Genomic DNA, 8808 nt, shown 5'->3' on the forward strand with positions numbered 1-8808 from the left:
ATGTAGTGCAATCAATAAAAGAACACTTGTTTGATGACCATGGTTCTCCAGAGTAATCTATTCTAATTGGTTTTAATTGTATTAATTATATTTAGCAACTCTCCAGTTAAATAAATGGCATAGCTTTACAGAGCATTGTTTTTTACATGGGTCAGTGACCCCCATTTGAAAGAGTCATAAGATAAAGGCAAATAATTCAAAAACTATAAAAAAGACAAACTGATAAGTTGCTTAGAATGGGCCATTCTATAACATACTTAAAGTTTACTTAAAGGTGAAATATCCATTAACAGTGATTTAAATCAGTGTGGCTGCAGACAAGGGACAAAAGACTGCTGATTTGGTAAAGAGAGGGACGACTTGGAGACCAGTGTATAAATAGTACATGCGGACTGGCTGGTTTTCAAAAATTTATCAAACTTTTAGTTCTGTGATAATTAATACGATGTAACATAATGGTGTATATTTATACACGCATTTATACAGGTATAAGATCTGTTATGCGGAAACCTGTTATCCAGAAATCTCCGTATTATGGAAAGACCATCTCTCATTTTTTTGTTTTGAAAGTGAAATTTTGTCCCATTCTTGCCTGATAGAGGTGTACCCCTCACTATCATTACTTCCGAGAGACCCAACCCCTCATGTAATACTAAAAAGAGCATTTCCAACTTTATTAGTCTTTTTTGGCTTTGTCCCAACTTTTTTGGAACTTGTTGTTGGCATCGTTCATGTTTTTCAGTAATCAATACATTTTCTCATGTTATGTTGTCTTTATACTATTTGCAATTAAATATAAGGTTAACATGATTTGCAAATTCTCATTCTCACTTTTTGTTTTAATTTACATTAAATTTACAGCACCCTATTTTTTTTTATGGAAGCATAGTTGTAAATAGATATGCAAATTCCCACCCCCTACCTAAATCTTCTAGCAGAGTTTTTACTTAACACGTAACCATATAAATGACTTTGCATATTAATACAAATAGTAGAAGACATTTGATACACTATACGTGTATTGTATTTGTTTCATAGAGACTCTTTTCCTTACAGGAGCCTGAATAACATTGCAGTATGTTGCCAGCCTATAAAACAGTAATGTTTTTGTAAGGAAACTTTTCAGTCCCCTACAGTATTCTGTTGCTCAGTGTTCCTCCAATACCCTGAACATTCCACTGCCTAAATGATCATTTGTTGAACAAATTCATGCTTTTATTAGTTAAAATTCAGTTAAACAGAGCCTCCCTGTTCCAACATATTTGCTAATGCCTGGTTAATTATCACATACAGCTTACTATAATTCATTTTACGGCGGACCTCCTGTGGCTGACATAGGAGAGTTTTATGAACCAAAATAACCACTCTGTGGATCAGGATTTTTTTTTTTTTCACTTGGTCAGACAGTTGGTGCTCAACTCACATTGCTAATTTGAACAAGGCTTGTATTTTTATATTTGTAAGCAGCAAATCTGTAGCAGGGTTGTTAAGCCTCTCCCAGGCCTAATTATACAAGCAATGCAAGCATTCATAATGAACTGAGTGTCCTAGCTTAGAGAAGGCAACCTTGGTCCAGCAGTTGATTCCTGGCAGACAGTTATTTGGCAGGTTTGAGTTAGCTTGTGGCTGTGATTTTAAGTGACTTAAATTCATTGACTCCACAACGGCTTATGGGTCTAGATGACAACAGGTTTACACGGTTCTTTTCCAGTTGCGGCAAATGGGTCCATTTAAATATTTATTAGGTGATTATGGCAAAACAAGAAAAGGGAGCGCACAGATGCTAACCGAGCAATGCATGTATTAAAATAATAATGGCTGTGCAAAATGTAATTGTTTTCAAGATACTTAGGTATTATTCTTCTTTTTAACCCCCCTTCCCATCAAATACAATATAAAATCTAAATTTGGCATTACTTTGTAATGAATTCTAGAATGAACTTTAAAAGCAGCAAGTGTATTGACAAAACTAGAAGGCCTACCTTGAATAATGTATTGTTGAATCTTGCAGCTATTAGGCGCAGTATTTAAAAAAATATATTTTTTTTGCCAGGGCTTGACTAGCTTCTGTTGTAACAATATAGTTCTAACATTTTTGTTGTGTTGCTGTCAACATTTCCATTGTTAAAATAGGTGAAGAAAAAAACCTTTGATCTATCTCAACTACTAGAAGAGGATTGTAAAATGTTTTTGCTGTTGGGCCCAGTAACATATAGGTATGGCACCACCTGAATTTTTTTTTTTACAAGGTCAAAACCTATGGCATAAGAAGCATTTTAATTGGTGAATTTGAACTCTGTCGTATTTAGGTAACCTGGGGTAGTTAGTAGCACAGATCAGACTTGGGCAGTGGAACTGAGGTACTGGGTTGCCACTACTGGTGATCTGAAGAGACAAGGTGGCAGCTTCAGGTGGGCAAACAATAGTGAGTGTCAACCATAATGAGGCTGCCATTTCCTTTCCCCAGGTGGCGGGTGCAGAAAAAAATCCTTCCTAAAATATCAGGGGGGGGAAATATTTTGTTGGGAAGGGTGATACTGCCCTCCTTTTTCCAAGACAGCTGGGTATATTATATATACATACCAACAGAACCACTAAAAGTCAATGCATTACTTTTCTCTTATTGTGGGAATTGCTGTGCTCCATATCAGCAGGGGTTATCCAGTGAGTGTTTTGGCCCATGATGCCAATATGGGCAGTGCAAAACTTTACTATTGATGAAAATCAGAGCTTTGTAGAGATACTTCATTGCTCAAAGTTCTTCTTCCTTTTTCTTCTCTTTTCTCATTCTCTTCTTTTCTCTGAGGACAGGTGGTTTGGTCCTTTTGCCAGCTGGAGTTAAGGAAGGAAAACCCTTCAATTGTTATTTGCTCCTCTGGTGTGGGGTCATGGATCAGGTTGTCCAAAGTTAACATAGCTTTTCCATTAATTTGCTTTAAATATTCCTTTGATGGCTACAATAATATAAAATTATTTCATTTATTTACAATTTGTACATTTATTTTTAAGATAAACATTTTATAATTTACATTATATAAACCCCAAAATATATAACGAGTTACTTACACAGGTAAAATATGGGATTGGGGCTGCTACTTGCTTGCCTTTGCAAATACACTAAAAATGTAACAAATGACCACAGATCATCTCATATGCCAGTCACAGTAAATTACTGGATCTGATCATGTGTGGACAACTTTCTGCTCTATTTATATTCAAGTGAATATTATATATTATATTCTTCCACTTTATAGAGCACTGGTAAGGCCCCATCTAGAATATGCCTTACAATTTTGATCTCCATCACTCAAACAGGACATTATTGTATTAGAGAGGGTGCAGAGAAGGGCAACTAAGCTTGTAAAAAGTATGGAAAATCTTAACTATGAAGAAAGACTGGCCAAATCGGGGATGTTCACGCTGGAGAAGAGGCATTTAAGGGGTGATATGATAACTATGTATAAGTATATAAGTGGATCATATAATAATCTCTCTAATGCTTTATTTACCAGTAGGTCTTTCCATCTGACACAAGGTCACCCATTCCGATTAGAAGAAAAGAGGTTCCACTTAAATATTCGGAAGGGGTTTTTTAGTGAGAGCTGTGAAGATGTGGAATTCTCTCCCTGAATCAGTTGTACAGGCTGATACATTAGATCGCACTAAAAAGGGGTTGATGGCTTTTTAGCAAGGGAGGGAATACAGGGTTATGGAAGATAGTTCGTAGTACAAGTTAATCCAGGGACTAGTCTGATTGCCATTTGGGAGTCAGGAAGGATTTTCCCCCCCTGAAGCAAATTGGAGAGGCTTCAGATGGGGTTTTTTTGCCTTCCTCTGGATCAACTGGCAGTTAAAAAGGTTGAACTTTATGGACGTGTTTCTTTTTTCAACCTAACTTACTATGTTACCTGGAAAGGTGGTGGTATCCTTTGTTGTTCAAGTTCCAGCCAATTAATAGTTGAATAAAATTGATGGTATCTGATATTTCTATGCACACCCAGGATATGATAAGGTTGTTTATTCAGGAGCTAAAGAAGAAATTAGCAATTATTTGAATAATGCAGATGTTAGCCTACCTAATTAATCAGTGAAGCTGTAACCATTGGTCATATAAGCCTTCTAGGCTTTCCAATCAGATTAGTCAATACTACCATAATACTGATAGCAAGAATATATTTGTTGTGTATTTAATAAGTCTTTATAATGCCAATACAGCCAAAATCTGTTCGTTTTTATTTTATTGAGCACAATCAGAAAATTATCTGGTAAAAAGCATCACATGCAATTAATGTAACTACACATTCTAGAATTTAAGTATGATGGTATATACATGCGATAAGTTTTTTTAAGGATAAGTCAAGGCAAATTCTGTGGAGGGTTGCCAAAGTGTTATGAACCGCCCAATAAATATAATTACTTATCTTAGACACTGAAATGATGCAGAAAAGAGCACTGGCTTAGGGTACTATATTTTAAACACCAAGCTTCAATATCTGGTGATCTTGCTATGATCTTCTTCACTGTCTAGGACAGCCCTCATGTGTAGAGTGAAAATCTGAACTTGAGAAAATGTATAAATTAAAGTTCAGATTTTTACTTTATTGCACATGTGCGCTGTTCATGACCATGTAAAGGATCTCTGGGACACCGGAAGACATGGAGGTGCAATGCTCAATGCATAGCACTCCAGGTCTGTACACTTCACATCAGAGAACGTGAATGCTGTGTGTCTAAGGTATAGTGAATAAAGTACCCCCTCTTGTTAAATATAAGGATATTATAAGTTACCGAGGAGTTTCATGACCATATAAAAACACGAGGCCGAAGGCCGAGTGTTTTTATACAGGTCATGGAACTCCGAGGTAACTTCTAATATCCTCATATTTTACAACAGGGGGTACTTTATTTATTATAATACACAAGTTTATAACTGATGACATCAGAACTAACCGTTTATAAGGATATAATTTATAGGATATTCATGGCTTTTGTGTATTATAAGTGGTTATATTCACTGGGGGTGTCTTAACACATTGGAACCCTTAACCATCCAGTGAATTTGACTTGACTTGTCCTTTAAATGGAATATTTTTTTAATCTCTTTGAGTAGATTAAAAAGGGTCTTCTTTTCCCAGTTCTGATGGTATGACGTACATGAATAATCTGTTTCGTGGTATTGGATCAAAAAATCCATGTCTTCATCTTTTTTACAAATCAGAAAATTCATGATGATCCTGAATGACCACCAGTCCACAGCCGTGTTGTAGTCCACTCTGCGCAAGGGAATAGAGGGCTATAATGTTTATAGTGTAGGGTGTTTGACAATGATAATGATATCATTTTCTGGGGTCTATGGTTCAGAACACATAAGCCCAGAGAAAGTTGATCTTCTAGCCAAAAACTCCACTATTTGTTCATGGAATTCCCACAAGAACAAGCAAACAAAACATAGGGAACATGGTCTGGGGTACCAGCTAGCAATTATCTTTTGACATGGTTTTGTGATGGTAGGCAGACACATAATTGTTGGCCAACAAACCACAAATAAACAAACTAGATTGTACCTCTTATTGAAAAGCAGCCAAGCCATAGGAAAGGACTGTCCTTGGCAATCTTGAAAACTTGGTATTCAGTCAGGATGTTGTCAGAATCCTCCTCTGATTTCTCTTGATCCTTTTTGGCAAGATGTTTCTTGCTGCCACGTAATGTCGATGACACAATCTGAGAAAGGGACTAGGGATGGGCGAATTTGACCCGTTTTGTTTCACCAAAAATTCGCCAGCGGCGAAATGACACCGATGCCCATTAAAGTCTATGGGCGTTTTTTTTTGACACACAATGCCATACAAGTCTATGGGCGTCATTTTTGCGGCAAAACAAGGCAAAAATTCGTCCATCCCTAAAAGGGACCAACAAGAGATGAAATATCAGAGTTTCATATATGTTCAGTAACTTTACATAAATCCTTTATTAATGATTCAAGAGGGTGTCCACCAAAAAAAAGCTTTTTGCATAATGAATGAAAATGTACTTCTATTGCATCATTAGAAATCCTATCTGGATTACTAATAATGCAGCACCGCACTGCTCATTTAGCACAAAGGTTCACATAAGCCTAAGCCACCCCTAGCTAGTAATATAACTATCCTCTTCCAGGCCCTGACTCAGGAAGTGCACCCGGGTGGTTACATGATCCTTCCATAGGCTGTAGTAAGGCTTAGATCTGCCACCCAGCCTATGCAAAAGTCAACTGTCCCTGCTCAGTATGACCACAGGGAGCTGCTCTCTGCACAGCACTGCACTTGTCAGTGGAGGAATTGTGGCTGAGTGAGAGCGGCATGTATGAACTTTCATACAAAATCAATATTATTAATATTTACAAATTCCTTTTAGGAATTTTTTATTAACACTTTAAACATATTTAAAATTATTTATGATTGGTGGCAGTATTTGCCCCTTTCTGATCCATGTAGTCACTCTTGCTTTTAAATATTAAAACAATGTAGCAGAAGTCAGTTTATCTCTGGGTCTGTTAAGTTACTTTGTTTTAGGAGTCAGAACCAGTTAGAAATAAATGTAATTATTGGAAATATTTAATTAGTGTGCATGTTGGGCCCTCCAATGTTATTTATCACAGGAGTGCCTGGCATGCAGTAGTTAGGCTACTGTTCAAGACATCTTATTTTAACGGTCATCATTATTAATACCAAACCCCTGAGGTCTAAATCATTGTTCTCCTACAATGGAGACAAAAGGATTGTGGTTCTCTCTCTTTATGTGGTGCTGCCTCCACTTGATACACTGCATACAGGAGAGATGGGGCATGGGCAGCACATAGGCATCTACTAGCAAGATCCTAGCTTGCATGTCCCAAGTTACAAACAAGAGCAGAATGATTATGGCAGGCACTTAGCAAGCTGGAATGCACCTGCAGCTATTGGTACGTTTGATACACAGTTGCATTTTGTATATACCCTCCCTATGACTAAATGGAGCAGCCCTTGCAACTCAGTCTGTCACAGTGCTGCCTGTTTCTCAGCGTTCTCCATACACTTGTTCTCGAGTCTTGTGACCTTTCTTGTTACTGTCCAATTCCCTTCTTCAATCCCTGCCCTTTGTGCTGGTTACTGATTACCAGGCTTGTATGGCTATACAACTGTAGTCCTATCTGCTATAATTGCAATTTTAACTTGCCTCTGAGGCTTATAGTGCAGCATTACTTGTCCACCCCAAATTACTTGTCTGTACCTGGCACCCATGTTGCCTATACTTGATACAGAGGAAACCTCCAGCTGAAAACAAAAAAAAACCATTATACCTAAAGTATATACTATAAGCTATATAAAGTGTCACTACTTTTGTATAATTATTTGTGGATCAATTTCAGTGTAGAATTACCCATTTTATTATAGAACGTCTACCTCTATGCCTTTGGTTTGTGTTTGAGTGTGGACTTTCTCTGTTCTGCTAGACAGTGCCTCTCTGTTCCTACATATCATTCCTCCTGCCTCTCTTTCTCTCTCACAGGCACACACACACCTCAAATTAATTTTGGGATTAGAGAATTCTCTCCAGCTACACACACAGACTGAAATAGAAACGGTAAAGGATCCAATGTGCAATACTCTCCAGAGCTCCTTAAAACCCCCAGCTTGTTTATTTTTAATATTTCAGTTATGACATTAAATTCCAAACACTACGAGCTTATTGCTGGCAGTGGGTTTCGATGGCTTTAAAACCAAACTGCCTGTCTATATTACACATTGCCTCGGAAATACTTGTATATACTATTTAGGGGTTTATTCTGCAGAAAAAGATCTTGATTTTTGTATGTTCTAGACAAAAACAAAAACATATTGAGGAATACTTTGGCAATGAAACAAAATTTAGCTTGGGTAAGGCACAGATAACAGGATAGCAATGCTAAAGGCAGCCCTAGGATTTAGTGACTTTATATAAGAATCCGACCAGCCAATAAAAATCCGTTTGTTCACCTAAACATGAGCTGCCATATTACCTGACCCTCCTGAGCCATGGTCTATAGGCTTTTATAAAATATCACAGCTTCTTGTTGCCTCATTGATGATTTATTATTTACTTCCACTGCCAAATATAGAGAAAGATATGGAGCAAGTTTTAAAACTACATCCCCCATATGTAATAAAAGGCACTAAGTTTAACCGGGTAACAAATGGCAACCAATGAGATATTGAACAGGTGACCACTATGTATTGATGCCAATTGGCTGCTTTAGGTTAACTGAACCTGGGCAAACACTGAATTAAATACATAAACCCCATATGTGTTTTTTGCAATTTCCATAAACAAGGTGTTTAGTGCTATAGGAACTTTGAACTAATCCTATTGCTATTGGTATTTTTTATTTCTCTGTGTTCTGTCCCTTGGTTCAACTCTATCCCTATAAATCATCCCCAGGTAACACTTTTGTTCACTAAGAATTACTAGTATATAATATAATATATATTACTGCTTTCATTTCCCCAAGGGACATAGGGATTGGTAGCACTTGATAGGTTTCAAACATACAGGAACAGAGACCTGCTTAGGGGCAGATTTATCAAAGGTTGAGGGGAATTTTAAACTTAAAATTCGAATTTCAAGCTATTTTTGTGTACAGTACCTCAACTAGGGAATAGACCAAATTCGACTTCAACCATTCGCCATCTAAAACCTGCCGAATTGCTCTTTTAGTCTGTGGTTAAAACTATTTAGAGTCAATTGGTGGACTTTTTTTTAGGGGAAAAACTTTGATTCGAATTCGATCGAATGCACAATTACTTCAATTCG

The 8808-nt window shown here is 37.1% G+C and overlaps 1 long non-coding RNA gene across 1 annotated transcript; it reads right to left on the reverse strand.

The window, feature by feature from the left end:
- Positions 1 to 244: 244 nt before the first annotated feature.
- Positions 245 to 6567, reverse strand: LOC108704140. Its single transcript, XR_001933545.2, has 3 exons — positions 5565 to 6567; positions 3909 to 4028; positions 245 to 2954 (listed from the first exon to the last, which is right to left on the reverse strand). It is a non-coding gene; the product is annotated as an uncharacterized LOC108704140 (long non-coding RNA).
- Between the last annotated feature and the right edge of the window lie 2241 nt (positions 6568 to 8808).

Source organism: Xenopus laevis, chromosome 9_10S, assembly GCF_017654675.1.
Source record: "Xenopus laevis strain J_2021 chromosome 9_10S, Xenopus_laevis_v10.1, whole genome shotgun sequence".
Classification (NCBI taxonomy): domain Eukaryota; kingdom Metazoa; phylum Chordata; class Amphibia; order Anura; family Pipidae; genus Xenopus; species Xenopus laevis.